We start from the raw sequence: 22,856 nt of genomic DNA on the forward strand, positions 1-22,856 counted from the left end.
GATTCCAAAGGTTCGCTCAATGACGCAGCGTGTAGATCTGTGTGCCCTGTTGTAGCTCCTCTCACCAGCATTTGCAGGATCCAGGTATGGGGTCAGGATGAAGTCGCGCACTGCATAGGCACTGTCACCTGCATGGACAAAAACACAATAGGTAAGTCAATGTCCCCCCCCTCAAGTGATGTAGTGGATGTATTGATGTGTGCAATGTATTTACCAAGCAGGTACCCCTCCCAAAAGTCTCCAGCACTCAGAAGTCTGTGTATTCCACTGTGTCGGAAGATGAAGGAGTCATGTGTACTGCCGGGGTATTTGGCTACGATGACTGTGATGTGATACTTAGCGTTGCACACAATCTGTATGTGGAGGGAATGGTAGCATTTCCGATTCCTGTAGACATATTCAGTTTCTGCTGTGGGTGTGATGGCCACATGGGTCCCGTCAATGCAGCCAATGACGTGGGGGAAACGTGCAATCTGGTAGAAGTCCAGTATTGTTTGCTGTAATGCCTGTTGGGTGGTGGGGAAGTAAATGTGATGTGAGAGCCTCAGTAGCATTGCATCTAGGAAGGCATGGAAGAAGCGCGAAAGTGCACTCTGTGACACCCCACCAACCTCCGCTATGACCCGTTGAAAACTCCCTGACGCCAGGAGGTGCAGGGAGCACAGGACCTGCACATGTGTGGGAATTGTTTGTGTCCTGCGAGTAGGGTGCTCCAAGTGGGGTGTCAGCTCCTCAATCAGGTCCATTATGGTCTGTGGGTGCAGTCTGTACTTGTCATAGATTTCCTCTTCAGTGTTCTGGAACAGGGTGATGCGCAGCCTGAAGATACGTTCCTGTCTCATTCTCCTGTGAGCAAGGGCCCGAATACGCAGCCTCCTGGCTATCACGTACATTGCAGCCATTGTGGGTGTGTTTGTTGCATTGTGGGCTGGTTTTTGCACCTAGCACCAGTTTACCACCTGCAAGCAATTGGTGTTAATAGCGATTTCTTAAATTGCGAATTTTGTAAAATCGCAATTTGTGACAATTTCATACATGTATTTGCAATTTCTTAGCTAGCGATTTCTTGTTAGCGATATTCGCAACGCTAAGGAATCGCTAATTAAGTATTCGCTAGGAAATTCGCTGTTTTCTTGTTTCGCAGCCTAAGAAATCGCTAATTTAGCGATTTCTTATTTTCAATTTGGAAGTGTGTGATACATATGAAATAGCGAAAAATCAGTCGCAAGCGCTGTTTTTTGCGATTCGCAGCGTTTGCGACTAATTTTTCCTTTCATACATATGCCCCTAAGTGATTCCTCTCTATGAATGAATATGCTCCCTCCCTGGAATGAATGTCAATTCATCAAAAGGCATGGGGTAGTGGAAGTGACACCACACACCATTTGACCTTTGCATTCACTCACACACACATGCTTACATATACATACACAATCACCAATGCAATCTCCCTCACATAAACACACTCTCACCTGCACGCATGGACACATCATGCATTTGAAGCCATTTGTTACTAACCTCAGCTGCCAGGGAGACTCACATTCCAGATAATTACACACCATGTTTTATTATACTAATAGTGAATATTATTATTCACTATTAATGTAATAAAAACATCCACAAAAAACAAGAGCCCCAAATGATGTCCACAAGACCCCCTGTTTTCCTAGCACTGATTCTACCACCTCTGGGTCCAGGGATCGCAAATGAGGTGCCAGGAGGCGCAAGGAGAAAGCCAGGGGTCGGTGATCGCTAAATGTTGTCCATGCCACCTAGCCCTGTAAAAATGCACTGCAGGATGCAATGTATGGTGGGTACTCCAAATTCTGGCATACCCGAACACCGCCAAGGGCCAAATGTGTCTCTTGGAGCAGCGCTTTAAATAGAACATCACCTGGCACATTTAACTGGTGTCATTCAACCCTCTAATGTTCTATGAGAGCAATCATATCTCTGGGTTTTTATGAGTGCCCACCATATACATTGTAGGAAAATAATGGAGAATGTTTTTTGCCCATTTTCTTTTCTTCCTACGATTGTTCTTATAATATCACGTGTAGTCACCATGTTTTAGCTGATCACGAATATCCTAACCAACACAGGTCCACAGTAGCCACTAAACAAGAAAGAAACATGACTCCCCCTGGAATACTACATCCCATTCAAAACTAGCACTCCAGAAAATATCAATCAGCAGAGTTTATTTTACAAGGGAGAAGGGTTGCACTAGGCTCATCCCCTGTGGTTTGTCCTGATGTGTGAAAATGAATGGCTCTCCTTTGACTATGGCGCATAGAGCACAAATTTGATACTAACATCATTATTGTGATGCAGTAATATTATCTCCAAGGCAACTACAATGAGGACTAAGAAACGTTTGATTATGTATTCTGCATTTGAATCTTTATGGCATTCTAACTTTTACTCTGTATCGCTTTACTTTCAGATTTTGTGATAACACCCTTTAACTTTCCCCTGATCTGCAAAACAGTTATTGAGTGGTCTAAATTAACTATTTCCAACTCTGCTAACTAGTGTTGGGTCTGAAGTTGAGGGGGTACCTTGTAGTGCAAGATCAACTTCGGAGCAGTACCACCCTTACAGGTAAATTTGGGGTGTCTTAAATTTTGGGTGCAGGGTTCTGCTTCCACACATACATAATCATGAGCATTATGGAAACAGTAGGTACATAAATCAGGTAGTACAAATTTACTCCTAGGAAAGCATATAACCTTCCCCTCCATATCCTCAGGCCAGTTCCGCTATTACTCAGTCTATCAGTAGTGGTAGAGTCATCCCTTCTGCCTTGACAGGGACTCTTCAGGGGCCATGCACAGGTTTGTTTTTGTCATTGAGCTTAGCCAAACATTCGGATGTCTCACTGGGGTCCGTGAAGTATTGAAGCTTGTCGTCCCTAAGTATTTTCATTTTGTCAAGGTACAAAATTATTTATTTCATTTCATATGACTGCAGGGCTTTTTTTTTACTTGACAAATGCCCATCTTACTACCTGTACTGGTCAGGATAAATGGACAGTGTTGCACCTTGATATGTTAGGCTCCCCTTCTCTTTCTAGCAAGGTGTGAAGTGCAGTATATCTATTGTGGTTGATTAGGAAACATGCATTTATTGGCAGCGGAAGGGACAGGGTCTAAGCTCTGGCCAACGATGGGCTTGCTGAATGATAAACACATGTGAGACCCTTGCTCTACCGAAAGATCCAGAAAGAGGATTTCAACAAATGCCTCAGTCTTACCCAGGGGAGGGGATTTTGCTGCCTTAAGATCATTTATGATGTTCTTACGCCAAGTCCATCTTAGTGCCAGTCCATTTCAGGCTGCCCTTCATTTCTAGCCATAAAGAACTAGTCTCTGCCTTCTCCATTGATGACTGATCTTGGGTCATGTGTGCGTCTTCACCATATCTAGTGTCCACAGGCTATGTTGAGTGTCTCTGGTCAAAGGGCAGCTCCCTCTTGGGCATGTCTCCCTTCCCCATGTTTACTCATACTGCATGACATAGTATGGGGTATCACTGGGGTGTAATTCATCATTCCCAAAACAGATTGCATTATGGTAGTGGTGCTTCAGGTCTTCCCAGGCAGTGGTCCACTGGCAGCACTTCCAGCTCCCTCATTCTGCCACTGCTAACATCCTTCATCGCCCGCTTCTCGTATTGATGTCATCTATACGATGTAAGGTCATTACATCGCGATAAGTACATCGGGGTATTATTTCATCCTGGCCAATACATTAGGAGGCATTACTTCAGGAATACATTTACATCACAACTCCACAGGTAAGTTTATAATTTAGTTTATTCATGGGTTTTGTGAGTGGCACTTCTTCTTAATGACTGAAAGCTTCGTGTCCTAGGTGGCCCTCAAAGTTTAGTGCTGTGGGCAGTCTTGAGACATCCCAGTGGGCTCTGGGGAACAGTGCATAGCCTAACCATAGCTGGCAATGGCTTTTTGTAGCACTTGAACCGTGTTAGACCTGGCATCTTTGGCGTGTTTTTCCCCAGTCTTTTTGTTTCTGACGTCCTGTTTTTGACTGTGCGCTGCATTTCGTTTTTGCTGTTTTTTTTAACTCTGAGCACTTTATTACTGCTGATGGGTGCTAAAGTGCAAGTGCTCACTGGATCCATGATTGGCATTTTTGAGTTACTGGTAAGTCCCTAGTAAAGTGTATTGTGTGTGGCCAGGGCCTGTAATTCACAAGCTACTAGTGGGTGTGCAGAACTAATTGTGCCACCCACATGGGTAGCCCTGCAAACATGTCTCAGACCTGCCACTGCAGTGTCTACGAGTGCAGTTTTAAAATGCTATGTCGACCTGGCAATTGTAACCACTTGCAAGACCCAGCCCTTCCCTTATTCTACATGTAAGGCACCCCTAAGGTAGGCCCGTGGTATCCTCATGGGCAGGGTGTAGTGTATTTGAAAGGAAGGTTATGTGCTGGTGTGTTTTACAAGTCCTGATAGTGAAATACTACCAATTTCGTTTTTTAACTATTGCAAGGACTATCTCTCCCATGAATTATCTTTGGAGATGACTTGTAACATCTTACAAGTGCAACTTTCAATTGGGAAGAGACAGAGATTTGGAGTTTGGGGTCCCTGAACTCAGAATTTAAAAATATATCTTTCTGTGAAGCTAATTTTTAAATTGTGTGTTTGAAATGTCACATTTAGAAAATGGGCATTTTCTTGCTTTACCATTCTGTGCCTCTGCCTGCCTGCAAAATCCACGTCTGGTTCAGATGGACAGTTGGGCTGTTTGTGCATTTGCTCTAGACAATCACACAAAGGGAGCTGAGGTGTGCTCTGTATAGCCTGATGGCCCATCAACCGGCTGACGGGCCTTCCTGAGATACAGCGGTGGTAGGAGTTGTCACTTACACCTGAATAGGGCTGTGCCTGTCCTCACACAAAGCTGTTTCCACCCCTGTAGTGTTTGTGGAGCCAGGTCAGGGAAAGGCAGGGGCGTGTGCACTACAAAAACTACCCTTTGAAGTATGCCTACTTCAAAGGCAGAAATTGATAGGGACACCATAACTTCAGAACACTTCTGGTCTAAGAGGCGATTCTGCCAGAAGAAGAGCTGGAGAAGCTGTAGGAGGAGAACTGCCACTCTGCTTGTTGCTGTGTTATGCTGGCCTACCACTTGCTGTTTCTGTCTTCGAGAGTGAAAGGACTGGACTTTGTGTTCATCATTCTGCTTGCCAAGGTTCTCCAAGGGCTTGTGTTAAGAAGTCTCAGGGCCATCAAAGACTTCATCTGCAGCCACTGAGCTCCTCTGCTGGAAGTTCTGACCTGCCAAATTGTGCCAATTCCAGTTCTGGCCCCTTGGAGGTGGCTTGTGTTGCAAGAAAGGAAGAACATCCACGCACCTGTATTCAGTGCCTGTTTTTCCTGCTGCAAGCTTGTTGTGGGTTGAAAATCCAATTCATTGCAGCAGAAGAATTGACGCAGCGCCTGCCATGCGGCACAAAGATCGTCGCAGCCCGAGTCCTGAGCACCGTGTCTCTGACGTCCTAGGCACCTGCTCTGACTCCCACACAGGCCCTGCTGTGTGGCTGAAGTTTTGATGCATCACCTGCATCGCAGCTGGGAAATCGATGTAGCGCCTGTTTCACTGCCATCGCATCGACCCCAGTGCATCAGAATGTTCTAAGCATCGCACCTGTGCACCAAGTTTTCATTGACGTTGCCCAGCAGTAAGAAACCGAGGCCACGTGTCTGAAACTTGATGCAACACCTCTCCTCGCAGAAGGGAATCGACACATCACCTCCCCTGATAGCAAAGAATTGACACATCACCTCCTCTGCACCTCAGCAAGGAATCAACACATCACCTCCTCTTTCAGGAAGTAATTGGTGCATCTCTTTGTTTTTGACACTTCATCACCCCTGCACCTGTTTTCATCTTTTGATTTAGACCCATCCCAGGTACTTTGCACTAAGAAGTGATGCAGCCATAGTTTTCCATTAACTGAACTATTTTGAAACAGTTTAAAGTAATTTCTTTGCTTGTGTATGTTGGATTCTTGTTGTTTTAGTCTTGTTTTATTCAGATAAAAATTGGTTACTTTTCTAAACTGGTGTGGTGTACATTTGTAGTGTTTTCACTGTGTTACTATTTGTGTTTTGTACAAATGCTTTGCACATTGCCTCTGAGATAAGCTTGACTGCTCGTGCCAACCTACCAAGGGGGTGAGCATGGGGTATCTTAGCTGTATAACACCCTTACCCTGACTAGAATCTGTGTCTCTACTTGGACATGGTGCAAGCCACTGGCAACTAGAGACCCCAATTTCTAACTAGCCACGGCATGGTTCTAATGACCCTGGGTCCTGTCTGATGGCTCTTAGCAATATTTCCTTTACCCTTGAAGAACGAGGGGGCTGGGCATTTGTAATTTACCTGCAAGGTTGCAGTATCTAATCAAGACCCCGTTCAACACTTGGGACTGCAAAAACATGGCTACTCTGTGTTTGATCAGGTGTTTATGGCATGCTGCCTCTGGGCTTTGATATATTTGGATTTCCATGTGTGGCTAAGATTTTTGCCAGTTTGGTGGTATCACAGTTGGTTGTGTTGGTGTTCAGAAATTCAACATATAGGTATAAGGAGTGTTTGACTACTACGACCACCAGGCATTTTTCAGCCACAGACAGGAAGCAATCTCCTCTGAGGTGGTATCATGGTAAGTGACCCTTGTGAGTGGGGATGGACATTTTGGAGGGTAGCTGGTCTGACACATCTGACAGCTTGGGATTTCCTTCTCCAACATCTGGTCCAGTCCAAGAAACAAAATGCATTCTTTCAACTTTGCTTTTGTCTGGACCACTTCCTGTTAGCATTAGTGTGCTAGTTGGATTTGTGGCCTTGCTCCCTTTCTCAATGAGATGAGCAAAAGGGGGTAGAGCACCAAGCCAATCTACAGAGAATACTTTGATCCTTACAGCCAAGAAGACATATCCGACAAATTCCAGTTGTGGCTTATGTTTAACACAGTGAGTTGATAAACTTAGTTGAACTGCTAGAGTATCAGCGGGTCCGGACTTGTGCCCATGATTTGGAAAGCCTTTTTAAGTTTTTCCTGAGACAGCTCATGCGCTGTAACTTGCAAGACACTCTGTTAACTTAAAGGGGGCTTTGAACCCGCCCATTACTTACCATTGGTTAGCTTTATTGTCAGTTTAATTTCTTTGCTTCTTATTGGTCAGTGCATGCCGGTTTCATCTTCTCTTTGTGTGTTTGTGTTTCCCTGGAGCATGGACCAAATATCTCTTCCCTGCAGTGTCCTTCTGATTTTATGCGCAAGGAACCTTTTTTAAATTTTAGTTGTACCCCCCCCACGCAAATGCATGTGTTTGCAGCCCAGCTCCCACACTACGCACTGTTGCTGTGCCTGTCCCCTCTGCATTTCTCCTGCTGTCCATCGTCTTGTTGCCCCCTCCTGCCCTCTTTCTGCTGTCCTTTATCTTGTTACCTCTACCAACTTCCTCCTGCTGTCCCTCTGTAACAATGACAATCAATGCCCTCAGGATCGGGTCGATGCACAAAAGGGTCCACCTCTCGATAGCCTCAAGTCTGTGTGTTATTATAGCACAGACGTTTGAGGTGATCAAGTTAGGGAAGGAAAGGGAAGGGAACAGCCGGGAAGGAGACCTGGAATAAGCACAACATACATCCCTCCCACATTGTTTAACATAATAAATATGTTCCCTATACCTTAAGCTTTACCTCTAACAAAAGAAAATAATATTTCTGATCTTGTAATTCCAAGATACGGAAGAGGCTGTTTCAAAAGTAGTATATGTGTCCTTATGCTTGTCTAATGACCAAGCTAAAAAATAAGAAGTAGATGTCATGTATTTATACTATTCACACTCAAACGCATAGTACCTTATATGAGGAAATTTGTACCCACCAAAAACAAATAGAAACTGTGTCTCACAGGGAAGAACCAAACTTCTGGACTCCACTTGACCCCTGTTAATTTTAGTAAAACAACAAAACAACATAAACCAAATGTGAAAATCTTCACGAGAGAACACTTTTTCCAAGCACTGCTCTTCTTCCAAAAAAATGAAATTCTTCTGGTAAACGATCCACATATATTTCATCATGCCCTAGCCGTTAGTGCTGACTGGAGTGGAGAACCTCTGGGAGCGGAGAGCGAGGTCCCGTACCCTGAGGACGACCGACCGTAAGCCAGAGGGAGCCTGACCGAGCCTTATCCCCGATAGCTGTGACTCTCCTGAAGGAGAGACTGAAACTCGGGGTGAGCTCCGAGTCCTGAAGAGGCACTGGTGAAAAGTTGCGGAGCTCCCGTGCCCCTCCCCCTTGCTGCTTCGGGAGAGAGGTGTGCATGCTGTGAAGCCCAGATGGTTGCGGGGGCGTGGTTGATCTTCCCGGCAGATAGCGGGAGTTACCGCTGCAGCTTCTGCTCATATTGGTGGCTGCTCCTGGTTGCTGCACGGCCCCTAACTGACGTGCGGGCTCCTGCTGAATGGAGACTGGTCTGCGGCCTCGAGACCGGTGAGTGTAGTGTGTGCTGTGGGAGCTGTGACGCATTGCCCTCTACGCTGCCAACGTTGCCATCGTTGCCCCCTGTAGTGTCTTGACCAATAATGACAGACACTATATACTTTTATCACAAGCTTTATTCAGTGCTTCTTGCTCGGTCCCCATCCCTACTCTAACTGCCCCCTTCCTGCTGTGTCTCCTCCTCTTCCCTTTGGCCCCGTAGCTCCGCCCACCCAACTACTAGACTGCTCACTTTCTACATCTCCCCTTTTGTTAACAAAACAAGATAACTGACTTGTTCATAGTTCTTCAATTAGTCGTCTTGGCCTTTGAATGTCTCGTCGAGGTCGGAGGGATACGCTTCCGGCTTCAGACTCAGGCTCTACGTGAGTATCATGTTGCTGGACCGCGACTGCCGGTTCAGGCCTTTCTCTCCCCTCATTCTCTGGTCGTCTCATCATCTTCTGGAGTGACTCTCTCATGACTGGAGTACATTTTTGAAAGTGCGACACATTCCTGGTGATTTGTCTGCTGTCAGACTCTGCAGTCATCATGGTACCCTTTTGCTGAGTAATCGTCAAAGGCTCAGCTCTGAATTTACAGTCCGTTTTCCTTTGCTGTTCCTGTTTGACTATGACACAGTCCCCTTCATGTATGGATGGTGATTTTGCTCTCCTTCTAGCGTCCGCATATTTTTTTTTTTTTTTTTTTTTTTTGGGCTTGTAACGCGCCGGCATCACACCCGAAGGTGTATCTCCGCGCGGTGCTGTGAAGAAACAGGTAGGGCAGCGCTCCAACTAGAACAGGGTTGTCTTTAGGCGTTTCCTGAAAGCTAGATGGCTCGGGCAATCTCTGAGGGAAAGGGGAAGACTGTTCCACAGACGCGGGCCCATAATGGAAAGGGCGCGACCTCCCTGTCTGGTCTTGTTATGTCTAGGAACCTGGAGTAATAGCTGATTGCTGGACCTAAGAATGCGGGAAGGGCGGTGGTATACAAATTTCTCGGCCAGGTAGTGTGGACCGAGGTTGTGAAGACTCTTGTGCACCACACAGCAAATCTTGAATTCCACCCGTTTCCGGATGGGAAGCCAATGGAGGGCCTTGAGGAGGGGCAAGGATGGAGTTCTAGGGGGGGCATTGGTCACCAGGCGGGCCGCAGTGTTCTGAACCACCTGAAGTTTGTTAAGCACTCCTTCATTGGCTGCTAAGAATAGGCCATTGCAATAGTCCAGGCGGCTCAAAACGAGGGCCTGTACCAAGGTCTTTCTTGTATAGTCTGGTAGAAGGGGGAACACCTTCCGAAGGAGGCTAATGATGTGGAAGCAGGATCCCGCCGTGGTGCTGGCATGATGGGCAAGGGTGAGATCATGATCTAGACGGACCCCCAGGTTTTTCACCACCTGTTTAGGGGAAGGGGCCTGACCCAGACTGGAGGGCCACCAGTCAGGGGTCCACAGGATTTTTGCCTCTCCGAATAGCATGACCTCAGACTTTCCCACATTACACTGGAGAAAGTTCTGGGCCATCCAGCTGGCGATCGCAGTCATGCCGTTGGAGAAAGCTTGTCTTATCTCCGGGGTAAAGTTTTTAAAAGTGAACAGCAGCTGCGTATCGTCAGCATAAGAGATGGGCATAAACCCGAAAGACCTCATAATGTTAGCCAAAGAGGAGACATATACGTTAAACAACGTAGGGCTGAGACAGGAGCCCTGCGGGACTCCTCTGGTGATGCTGGCCGAGGGGGAGCTGAAGGAGCCCATATTCACCTTCTGGGTACGTTCGGAGAGAAAGCTGGTGAACCACGCCAAGGCGGATCTATCAATACCAATCTCCTTTAATCTGGTAAGGAGGATGGCGTGGGATATGGTGTCGAATGCTGCGGACAAGTCCAGCAGCACCAACACCACTGACATCCCTCTGTCCAGGGACAAGCGTATAGCATCCGTGACGGAAAGAAGAGCCGTCTCGGTGCTATACCTAGGCCTGAACCCCGACTGAGAGTGGTCCAGACTGCCGGTCTGCTCAATGAAGCTGGAAAGGTGATGATTCACATGCTTCTCCATCAATTTGCTGATGAACGGCAAGAGGGAGATTGGCCTCAGATTAGTCATATCTGACCAGGGGATGGAGGTGTTTTTCCTGATAGGCTTGACCATGGCCTCTTTCCACTCCCGGGGGACCAGTCCCTCGGAGAGGGAGCGATTGATCACCGTCTGAATGGAGGGACTGAGGACACTCCCAATGAGGTGCATGACACGGGCAGGTACAGGGTCCACTGGGCTGCCTGATTTAATAGTCCCGATCAGGGAGTTGACTTGGTCCAAGCTAATCTCGGGGATAGAGGACAGCGCAGCGGAAACAGCGCCGACTATTCCGGGCTGGGGGCTAGAAGAGGGGACCATTTCCTCAATAGGTGGGCTTGCTTGGGAGATGTTTCGATAAATGGAATCAATTTTATCGGCAAAAAACCCAGCGGTATCCTCACACAGTTTTTGGGTCAGCATTTCTGGACTGTCACAGGCGACGGGCTTGGTAAATGTACAGAGAACCTGGTACAGTAGTTTAGAGTCATTGCCAGCCTCAGACAGTTGGGAGACAATGTGGGATTTACGGGCAGCTCTGATGTTTTTATGATAGAGTCTCATGGCTGAGCCATAGCGGTCTTTATCGGTCATACTGCGTGAGATTCTCCAGGATTTCTCCAACTTCCTGCAGGCCTTTTTCTCCGCACGCAGTAGGTCCGAGTACCATGGTTCCTGCCTGCGGTCAGAACGCCGGTTACAGCGTCTTAAAGGGGCAATTAGGTTGACCGCCGTGATCAAGGCATCATTGTATTTAGACAGAGCCGAACTGGTGGAGTCAGAGGGGAGAAAGTCGGGAGGTACGAAAGTAGTTTTGAAAGTGTCAGCAGACACCTTGTACCACTGCCTGGCCATAACGGGAGGGGAGCAGGTTGGGAGCGTTCTTTGATGAGGGTGGGGAGGGAGAAGTTAATTACAAAGTGATCGGTCCATTCCACCTGCGTTGGAGGATAACAAGTCAGGGAGTGCGAGTTGGACAGGATTAAGTCGAGGGTGTGACCGGCCCGATGGGTCGGACCTTGGTTGCACTGTTTAAGACCTAGGGCAGATAGATCAGCCAGCAGGTTGCGCGCTTCTGCATTGTCAACCAGTTCACTGTGGACATTGAAGTCTCCAAGGAGTACAAAATTAGTCCCTATGCTGATATAAGGAGCTAGTGTCTCCAGAAGGAGGGTCGAAGCCTCGCCACAAGGGCCAGGGGGACGGTACACCAGTGCTCCCTTCCAGCAAGCTTGTGAAAAGGAACCAATTTTGAAAACCAGGACTTCAATGTCCCTAGTACAGCATTGGTCGAGAAAGGTGACAGTGACAGTGTCTTTATAAATTACAGCGACCCCGCCGCCGGTTTTGACAGGGCGGTCGAGCCTAAGAATCTTGTACCCCAAAGGGATCCCCAAGGTGATGGCAGGGACCAGATGGGGTTTGAGCCAGGTCTCCGTACAGAAGCAGAAATCAGGGCGGGTCGAGTGGATTAGGTCCCAAACCTCCGAGTGATGCTTCGGGAGGGATCTTATATTACATAGTATGCTGTTGCCCCTAGGGGACCTGGGGCTCGAGTCCTCAGGGGTCAATGTGCCTGAAAGGGGAGGGCATGGGTATGACTGGTAGCGGCAATGCCTACATGAGAACGGGCCCCCTGGACATAAGCCAGGGTCCTGAGCGCAACCTTTCGGCGGCGGGTGCCACAAATTACGTAGGTCATTGGAGGAGTACCTGAGTCTGTCAGAACCGCTAGCGGGAGGTGCCGCGGTAACAGGGGTCATGGCCCCTGGCCCCGTGCGGTCACGGACGGGCACAGACGGGCTCCTCTCTGGCTCGTCTCAGGCGCGACTAAGGCGCCCCCTGCGCGCAATCGCTGCGCGCTTGGGCGACGAGAGGGCTTAAATGCCCTGCCTGATGCAATCAGCTAGAGCGCTAGCAGCGCGATAGTCTGGGTGGGGTCACTGGCTCTTCCTGTCCCGCCCTCCGCTCAATCGGCACTGGTTGCCGTGTCGGACCGGGGCGGGGCAGGGGAAGAATCGAGCACTAGCCCTCTGAGAGTCAGGAAGTCAGCACATTCTCACAATATTAGCAGTAAATATCACAAAAGGTTTTTAAAATGTCGTAATCACAAATTAAAAGCTAAACTGTGCAGGAGCACACAAACAGGTACCGGCTAGTGGGGAGCGCAAAGCGCTGTTGCAATCACAGCAGATAGTAAAGCGGGTCGGGGAGACTCTGCCACCGTCCTCCCTTCCGCCATATGACTTCATTTTGTCTTTTCCAATACGGTCAGCTGTCATTACTTCCTGATGAACACGGGCGGGTGACACCGCTCTCAGGGCGCCTTCCCAGGTATTGTATCCGGGTCCTGATTGGTCGCCCAAGCATTAGGGTGGCAGGGCACTTTCCTGTGGTGGCATGCGGTGTTGTTCTATATGCCCTTAGGACTTCATTGAGAGCCACTTGAAGATCCCTTTTCTCGACTGTAGCCTGTTGAAAAGTCTTCTTTAAAGTGGCCATGAACCTTTCAATAGTCCCGTTGGCCTGCGGCCACAAAGGCGTGACTTTGCGGTGCTTGAAATTCAAATGCTTTGCGAATTCACCAAATTCGTGTCCATTAAAAGGAGGGCCATTATCTGTCTTGAGTTCCTTGGGAACACCCCATGCCGCAAACACTTCGTCTAACACCGCAATGGTGCTTGATGCACTGGTGGATGATACGAATTGGGCTAGTGGAAATCTTGAATATTCATCTATTATTGCCAGGACATATTTTCCCGATTGAAGAGGTCCATAAAAGTCCATGGCAAGTTCTTGCCACACTCCACTGGGCAGTTTTGTCATTTGTAGAGGAGCTGGAGGATCTCCTTGACTGACTAGTTGACATTGGGGGCAGTCTTTGAGGGTGAGTTCCACCATTTGATCTAAGAGCGGAAACCACACCCGCTCCCTGAGGGCTCTTTTTGTCGCGACCACTCCCCGGTGGCCTTCATGGGCGAGGTTGATGATGCCCTGACGTAATTGCGTCGGAATGACAATCCGTTGGTCCCTCAGCAAGAGACCTTTTGAGGTAGCAGAGAGTTCATCACTCACATGTCGGAATGCTTGCATTTCTTGTCGGATTGTGGGATCACTCCCTTCCTCTTCACTGTCATGTCTCAACCGATTAGTCTGCAGTCGGCGTAATACTTTCTGCAGGATGGCGTCTTGCGCAGTGGCCTCTTGAATGGCTTCCAGGGGAACTGCTGGTGGTTGAGCTTGGTCCACCACGAAGTGGATGTATTCCTCGGCCATCGATGATCGTGATGCCGGTGATGATTGAGGGTGTCGTGACATGTAGTCAGCCGGATTTGCTAATTTGCCCGGCTTGTGCAGTATCGTGTATGTATATTCCTGTAGACGCAAACCCCACCGCTCAATCCGAGGTGGCATCTTTGACCTGGGGTTTCCAAAGATGGTGACAAGCGCCTGATGATCGGTCACCATGGTAAAATGTTTGCCATAGATAAAGACATGGAAATGTTCGCAGGCCCATACAACTGCCAGACTTTCTTTTTCTGGTAGAGAATACGCCTTCTCCGTGTCCGACAAACTGCGACTGGCGTAAGCCACAATGTGCCGCTGATCGATGTTATTGTCATACTGAGCCAAAATTGCACCCAGGCCCACTGGGCTAGCATCTACAGTTATCTCCGTCTTCCTCTTGGGGCTGAAATAAGCTAGGTTGTCGGCAGACTCAACCGCAAGTTTGATGTCTTGGAACGCCCGCTCGCACTGAGGGGTCCAGACAAAAGGCTGTCCCTGCTTCGTGAGTGTTCTAAGAGGGTGACTAATCATGGCATAGTCCTTTATGTATCTGGCGCAATAGCTGGCCATGCCCAGAAACGATCGAATGTCACTGACATCTTGGGGACTCTTAGTGTCATTGAGCGCCATCACTTTTTCAGGGTCAGGCTTCATCCCGGCTCCAGAGAACACATGTCCAAAAAATTTGAGAGTGGATTGATGGAATTCACACTTGTCTTTGTTTAGAGTCAGATTGGCTTCCAAGAGGGCATGACATACCCGATCCAGAGCCTTATCATGTTCCTGAACGTTTGACCCATCCACGAGAATATCATCACTGTAGTTCAACGTGTTGGGTATATGGTGTATAGTCTGGCGGATGGCCTCTTGAAAGATCTCCGCAGCCGAGGAAATACCAAAACTTAACTGTTTGTACCGAATCAGCCCCAAGTGAGTTGCGAATGTTGTTATGTATCTCGATTTTTCATGCAACTCCAGCTGGCGGTATCCCTTGTTCAAGTCAAGTTTCGAAAATACCCTGGCACCATTTAATTCAGAGATTATGTCACTCAGATGGGGCCCAGGGTGACGTTCCCTTTCGATGGCAGTGTTAGGGAGCCGCATGTCAACACATTGACGCACCTTTCCGGGGATGCCTTTCTTCGGCACGATGACTACAGGCGACACCCATGGTGTGGGACCGTCGGTCCGTTCAATGATGTCGGTTGCTAATAGTTCTTGAAGTTCATCCTCCACTGCTTGCTGAAGGTGGAAAGGCACTCGCCTGGAATGTTGTGCAACAGGCCTTACCTGTTCATTAATGTGAAGTCGAATTTGGCATCTGTTCATCTTTCCCAGCCCGGTGAATAGCTTGGGGAATTTGTGTATAATGTCCGGGTCATCACTAACCCTGTATAGAATCTAAACTAGACGAAGGCGCTCCGCAGTGGGTAAGCTGAGAAGACAATCAGCCTCCGGACCCTCAATTACGTGTATGAATGCCGGCACAGACGTGGTCTGGTGCCTGAGTGTCGTTGGGAATTTTCCTAGACAGGGAAGGGGCTTCTTTGACATCCAGGTAAATACCCTGACATACGCTGGACTCAAAGGCGGCTGTGGCTTCATTTTCTTGTATTCCGTCACAGGGATATAATTTAGTGATTCTCCACTGTCCAGAACAAATTTCGTTGCGTGATTCCCCACGTTTATATTTAGCCTCGGGTATTTCTTGAGTTGGTCAGGATCTGCTACCATACTAGCGTATTCAATAGTGTATTCTGATTCACGCGACCCTGATCGGGAATCCCTGGACGGCGACCTTCTCGACCATTGGGACCTCCTTGATTCTCTGCTGGAGTGTGAAGAGCCAGAGGACGACTTTGGTCGATCTTGTACGGCTTTCACATGGTGCCGTCTGGTGTCAGGGCGAGATGGCCTTGTCCTTTCATTCCTTCTTTCCCTGCGATAGTCTCCACACATCGCTTCAAAATGATTCGTCCGTTCACATTTCTGACATTTCTGACCCATGGCCGGACAGGCATCTATGTGCGGAAAGTCATACCCGCACCAATAACATTTTCTTGAGCGATCTTGTTTCTTGTCTCTCTGGCCTGACTCGTGACGCCTACGCTCTGTGTATTGATGGCGAGAGGACGGTCGGGATCTGTGCTGTCGCTCTCTCGAGCGTCTGCGACTACTGCTGGCCTGCACTCGGCATGCCTGCTCTCTCCTTTCAGTGCGCCCAGTCTCCATGCTCTTGGCGTGTTCCTCCGCTTGATCGTAAACCCGGGTTATTTCCTCAATCTCATCCAGATTGTGACTCTTTCTTAATAATCTCCTCCTAAGCGTCTCGGATTGACAACCATCGATTATTTGCGATCTGATTGCATCATCCGTTGAAATCGCGTCAAATTCACAATACCTGGACAGTCAACGTAGTCTCGTTATGAATGTGCTCATCACTTCCTCCTTCCCTTGACGGGCTTGGTGAAAGGTATGTCTCTCGTAATCCACGTTTCTCTTATGTAGGAACTTCTTGTTCAGAGCGTCTCGCACCTTATCATAGGTTCCTGTGTCTGCCGTCGGCAGTTCTTTGATTAACTTGCTGATTTCTCTACCCACGAGATTGCGCAGTGCAATCACTTTGTCTTCATCCTCTGTCACTTTTGATCCCTTGATATAATCTTCAAAGTCCTCGAGCCATTCCTGCCATCTGGGGCCCATGCTCCCTCCAGTCGTCAGCGTTAAAGGTTCTGGGGGGCGCAGATGTGACACCCCCGTCAGGAGTGGTTTGACTTCATTTCTTTGTGGAGAGTTGTGGTTCGACATCTTGTCAGTACGCTTTTATTTCTTTCTTGTCTATGCACGTGCTTGTTTGTTGTTTCTTATTTGCATTAACTTGTGCTTGTTTGTTAATTCACGCTTGCTTTGGCTTGTGCTTGTTTACTTTTCAGGCCTTTTTCTCGATCAATGCTTGTTTGCTTGGCATTGCCTGACTTCAAAATGGCCGCTCATGAACTTCATAGGGGTGTCCCTCAAGGATGCCTGACTCTAAGATGGCCGCCAAACAGAAACTCTCATCCCCATGAGATTTGGCTGCATTCATTCTTCAGGCTCACCGAGCTTAATTCGGCACTCACCGGCAGCCACTTCCACAGGCACCAGGGCTTCAGCAGTGTCTCGCACACCTTTTGGTCACTTCGCCTATCCAGGCAGGCTCGGGGTAAGCTCCCGACTTCTTCCTTCGTGCGCGTGCCGTTCCTCACGCATCGGGGGTGAGCTTTTCCGCTCTTGGCGCGCGACAGCGCTCTTTCTTCCGGGCACTTTCACGAGGCTTCAGCAGTGCCTCGGACACCTCCCGATCCCTGGAGCAGCAGGCAGGATCGGGGTGAGCTCCCGATTTCTCCTCGTCACTCGTGTGCTGACTTGCACGCATCAGGGGTGAGTCGCAGTTTGGCGCGAACCGGCGTTCTGCTTCAAACGCCCTCAGCGTTCGCTGACACTTCTCCTCGGGGCTCTATGCGACTAGCAACTCGCGGAGCAGGTGCAATCACCACTGGCCTCTTGATCTGGGCGGTGGGCTTACTTCAGACACGTGTGTCTCTACAGCGTTTTCTTCCTTCACGCTACAGGGGACGGGACGCTTCTTCCTGAGGTTCGGTGGGTGGTGGGCTACACCATCCCATCCCCGTCGCCAGTTGTAGTGTCTTGACCAATAATGACAGACACTATATACTTTTATCACAAGCTTTATTCAGTGCTTCTTGCTCGGTCCCCGTCCCTACTCTAACTGCCCCCTTCCTGCTGTGTCTCCTCCTCTTCCCTTTGGCCCCGTAGCTCCGCCCACCCAACTACTAGACTGCTCACTTTCTACACCCCCGCTGTCTGGTTTGTCTGTTGGGGACTGCAGGTCCCAGACAGCCTCCAAAGCGCCGACTGTCTCCCGCGGCGCGGGGCGCCGTCATTGTTGCTGCCACTGCCTGGTTCTTCTGTGGGGGGCTGCAGGTCCCAGAGAGCATTCCCCTCAGTGCGTAAAAGCGCCAACTGTCTCCCTGCACCCATCCATCCACAAGAAGAGGCAGGGCAGTCCACCCCCCTTGGTCCTACTATGATGGGATTGACTATTGAGTGGACGTTAACCCAGTTGACCAGGTACTGTGACCACAAGGAGACCTGGGAGCCTTGTTTGGCTCTTATTTTTCTCTCGTTTATCTTTTCTTTCTCCTATTTACAGTCTTTGGGAACAAACTATTGGATTAGCGAGATGGGCAAGCGTGATACCACAGAAGGGGCACCTAGGGATCCAAAGGGGCAAAAAATGGCAACTAAGAAAGTTGAAAGTGGTATAATAGATAGAAATGACTCACTAATAACAGAGTGCACTGACATTATTTATTCTAACTCTGGGACAGTAAACTCAAGTACATTGGTCCCTCCCAGTCTAGCGTCTTCATAAAATGTTTGAAAAACAAGATCCTAAATCCCAAGTGTTAATGCCCAAGAAGCGTGAGGAAAATGAGGGCTCGCCACACCATGTTTGCAAAAGTCTCTCTGCAGCCCAAGAGTTACGAAGGATGGATTGTAGCAATAGATTTTTTTTTCTGAGTATTGATGATACGGAAACGGATAGCAGCGTATCTACTTGGAAAGACTGTGAATTTGGAGATTGTTATGATGCTAGGGAGCTTGATGGAGCTCATCAAAGATCTAAAAGAGAAGGTTAAAATCCTTCTTGCTATTGTGGGAAGTTGTGATGAGGGACACACTAAAACGAATATGTGGGCGAGGGTAGATCTGAGATACGCTGTGGCAAAGCAAAAAACATATCTAGCCCACCGGATTTGTGCCGCACACCACCAAACCCAGGTGTCCCACCCCACATAGCCCAATCTGTAATGCAAAGTCACCAGAGAACCAGTGGGGATTTGATGCTAGCTTGGGGACTGCTTGGAGGAAATTGGCATGAGGAGCTCTGGGTTGTAACTAAGGAGCAGTGGATGGGGAAGCAAGGACCACGTGCTACCCCCCTTGTTAGAGCTTGATGGCCGAGAACCTGGGCCTTGGGGTGGGTGGTAGGGCAGATGTCTTTCTGGCTCATGTCCCTAGGTTGCCTTTCGGGTCACGGGAAGATCAGGAGTCCTTGATAAATAAAGTCACTTACTGGTTCTAAAAAATTAGACACTGCTACTCGATTATCAGGAGTGATGTTCAATTCGCAGAAAGGCTCCCAACCCCAGCTGGCCTGCAAGACCTAATTTGGGTGTCTTTTGTAAGGTATGACATAGTGGAGGGACTCATGGCGACTGAAGCCCATACAATCTCTAAGGCACACACCACCATTCAACTTAAATTCTGTGTCCCATTGAACCCCGTGAGATCACACTGTGCAAAATCAGACAGGGGGACAGCTGAGGAGATTAGTGGAGCTACTGGGGTTTCCTTGACATCTAGGCGAATAGACCAGTGGAGCTAGTAGGGGTCGCCAGTGACAGGAGCCCATGATCCCGTGCCCCTTGAATGCTGATGATGAAATGCGGATAGAGAACTTGTTGGCATACCCCTCCCAAGAAACGGAAGCTCCTGGGGCAAGGGAGCTATATCCAGGGTTATCTAGTAATCATTCAAACAGGCAGGCAATGCAGATGGTATCTAAATTCCACAATGTGCTTATTGATAGAAACACAAACACTAATTTTACATTATTGGAGGCTGAAGTTACATCATACACACAGCTAAACTATTGCTTGACGTTGAGTGGGGCAAATTCATTGACACCTTTAATATATGCCTATTTTAGGAAACTGGGTGCCTTACTCCCTTTTACAGAACTGGGTATACATCTTTTTGAATGGAAGCATCAAAGACCTCAAAGGGAAGGCCCTCAGGGGGACTGGGAGTCTGGATTAAAACCATGCTTCGTTGTGGTATTAGCATTTTGCCGTGTGACTCCAAAGATATTTTAGCACTCAGACTTCTGTTTCCTTCAGGCCCACCGCTAAAAATATACAACGCGTATAATAGTGGAGGGTAGAAATGAAGAAACCACTACCATATACCAACTGGAGCACCTTCTCTTGAAACACGGGGCAAAAGACCTTACCTTGGTGGCAGAAGATCCTAATTCAACTTTTGAACCGATAGCTGCTGCTCCAAATGATCTAACTTGTGAGATAGATAACCAATGGGGTATACCCAGTGCTTTAAATGGAAAAAAAATAGTGCAGGTACTCATTTAAATGAGGTGAGTGGGCGGGGATAGGGGCGGGGCTAAGAACAAGACATGCTGATACCTATTGACTTCAATAATAGTTGCAGCACATACCAAAACACATGACAAATGCGCTTCTATAAATAAAACAAGTTAATTCATTACACAAAACGACAGCCAAACGCGGTGATGTTTTAACATTTCCTAGTTATATAATATTTGCAGCTTCCATACTGTTATTTGCTGTTGCTTGGCACAACACAATATATTCTCGAGCGTGCACACACACACACACAAAATCAAGCAGACGTGCACACACAAAGCATTCCACACATTTCCTTTAATATACCTCCCAACAGGGTATCGAATCTCTCCCTTTCTCTCGCTTTTTTCCTCACACAAAAAAGTACTGGCAAACAGACAAACATAAGCTACTCACGCAAAAGAATTAAAGGATTAAAGCCATTTTAACATAGTTTCTTCCTTTGCTTTCTTAATTGCGCTGTCACCAGGCTGCCTCGATCCTGTGTTTGCAACACAGCAGGATGGTGAACACCGGACATTATGCAAACGAGCCCCTCCTTAATAGTTCAGCAGGGGCTCAGCTCACCAGTCACGGCTACAGAAGTGCCTTGGCTGTCAGTCCGGTCACCAGCCCAAGCAGCCAATGCGCCTACCGTTTATGAGTACCGGTACTCTCCTTGGCAGCAGAGAAGTGCTGGTACTCAGAGTGCTAAAAATAAAAAGTGCCGGTACTCAGTACCGGTGAGTACCGGCCCATTTAAAGCACTGGGTATACCCCATTTCGAGCTACCTAACGTAAGATGGTCCCCAAAAACAGGCCAGTTGCTGGCATTAACACTAAATCCCAACGTTAGATCCACTAATGGTAGATGTTCTTCGGATCGGCAGGGTAGAAACACTTTTAATAGACCGGGCTACTGTAGCAAAATAGACTACTTCCTGGTACAAGTCGACCTTTGGCCCGCGATCAAGGATATGCAAGTAATCAATCGAGCAGATAGCGACCACAACGCCCTTAGACTGACACTATGTATTAAAACATCCTTACATCATGGGAGCAGGGGTAACAGTGATATAGGTGCCCTCCAACAATCTCAGATTCATTAGGTGAGAATGGATAGTTAAAAACCCTGCACCCCTTGATATTATTAAGAAATCTGTTGTGGAGGACTATGAACATCTGTTAAAGCTCCCTAGCGATTTCAGAAATGAAGTGATGGTAAAAACTCACTATATGCTAGGGGCGAAAATTAGGGATGTCTTGGTTAATCAGAAAAGAAAAGAGAAACTATGCCTAAAACCTGAGTCATGGTATAATAGTGCCTGTAGGGTGGCTAAAAGTGAACTCCTTGCCTCTATTAAAACTAAATTGCAAGCAGAGATTTCCAATTGTAGAGCTCACCATAGGAAAGTGATCCTAAATGCAAAGAGAGAGTGGGAAGACTCGCTATGGTTGAACCTGCATGAGGCCCTGGTTTACAAGAATACCAAAGAATTTTGAAACGTGGCAACTGTGGCGTCAAATGGGAGTAAACCTATGCTTGAGGTTTGTATCCAGCCAGAAGAGTGGGTAACACATTTTAGCCAGCTGTATTCAGACAAACACAAGATGGCGAATGGCAGCGGTATCTTAACAGCTGGTAGTGCCCTATCGGAGTCCGAAAATTTGAAATTCTCACTTGATGAAACTGTAAAGGCAATTAATTCCTGTGCTCCGGGACATGCCCCAGGGCCTGATAGGATACCAAAAGACCTCTATAGAGAAAACCCAGAAATCTGGGGGCCATATATTAATTTTCCCTCTAATAGTATCCTCTCGGGCATGGAAATCCCATACTCGTGGAAGCTAGCACAAATAGTTACCATTTTCAAGAAGGGGGACCGTGAACTCCCAGTGAACTACAGGCCTAGTAGCCTCATAGACTCCCTGCAGAAAATCTTTTGTAAACAGGTGCTTGCCCATCTCCAGGATTGGATCTGTGAAGGGAATATCATTTCAGAGTAGCAGGCAGGTTTCAAATCCCAAGTGAGCACTATATATCAAAAAAATCTTTTGTTTCACTTGTATTTATTGGAGGGAAGTGATTATCAACAAAGGCAACTTGTATGTTGCCTTTTTTGATCTCCGAGCGTCCTTTGATATGGTCACTAGAGCAAAATTATGGGAGGTTCTAGAAGGAATGAGAGTCCCGGTTCCCCTATTGAACATCTTAAAAGGTTGCATGTGGACACTTTGACTCAAGTGAGGTGGGGGGAGAACAGGGCACTGCCGCAGGCTATCCATATTGATAAAGGAGTAAGACAGGGGTGCGTTTTAGCGCCAACATTGTTTACCATGTTCATAAACACTGTTACAAAGTCTTTGAGCAGGGATGGGTATGATGCAGCAAAAATAGGAGGATGGAGGGCCCTGGCTCTCCTTATTGCAGATGACACACTGCTTATTTCTAAGTCGCCTCAAGGGCTCTAACGGTTGTTGAACGATTTCTAGCCATTTTGCCTGGAACGGGGTCTGAAGCTAAACAGCTCCAAAACTAAATGCATGTTCTTTTCTTCCAGATGAACAACTAAGTGTAAAAACCAGTTGTACGTGGGTGGCGCTCCTTTAGAGCTAGTGGCTGAGTTTGATTATCTGGGCTTGAAACTCACAAAGAATTTAAGTTGGGTCCCATAGATGGAAAGGGCAAATCTATCCCTGATACAACACACAGCAAGTATAGCAAAAATCCACAGGAAAACCA

The sequence above is a fragment of the Triturus cristatus genome, chromosome 1_1 (genome assembly GCF_964204655.1).
Source record: "Triturus cristatus chromosome 1_1, aTriCri1.1, whole genome shotgun sequence".
NCBI classification, from domain to species: domain Eukaryota; kingdom Metazoa; phylum Chordata; class Amphibia; order Caudata; family Salamandridae; genus Triturus; species Triturus cristatus.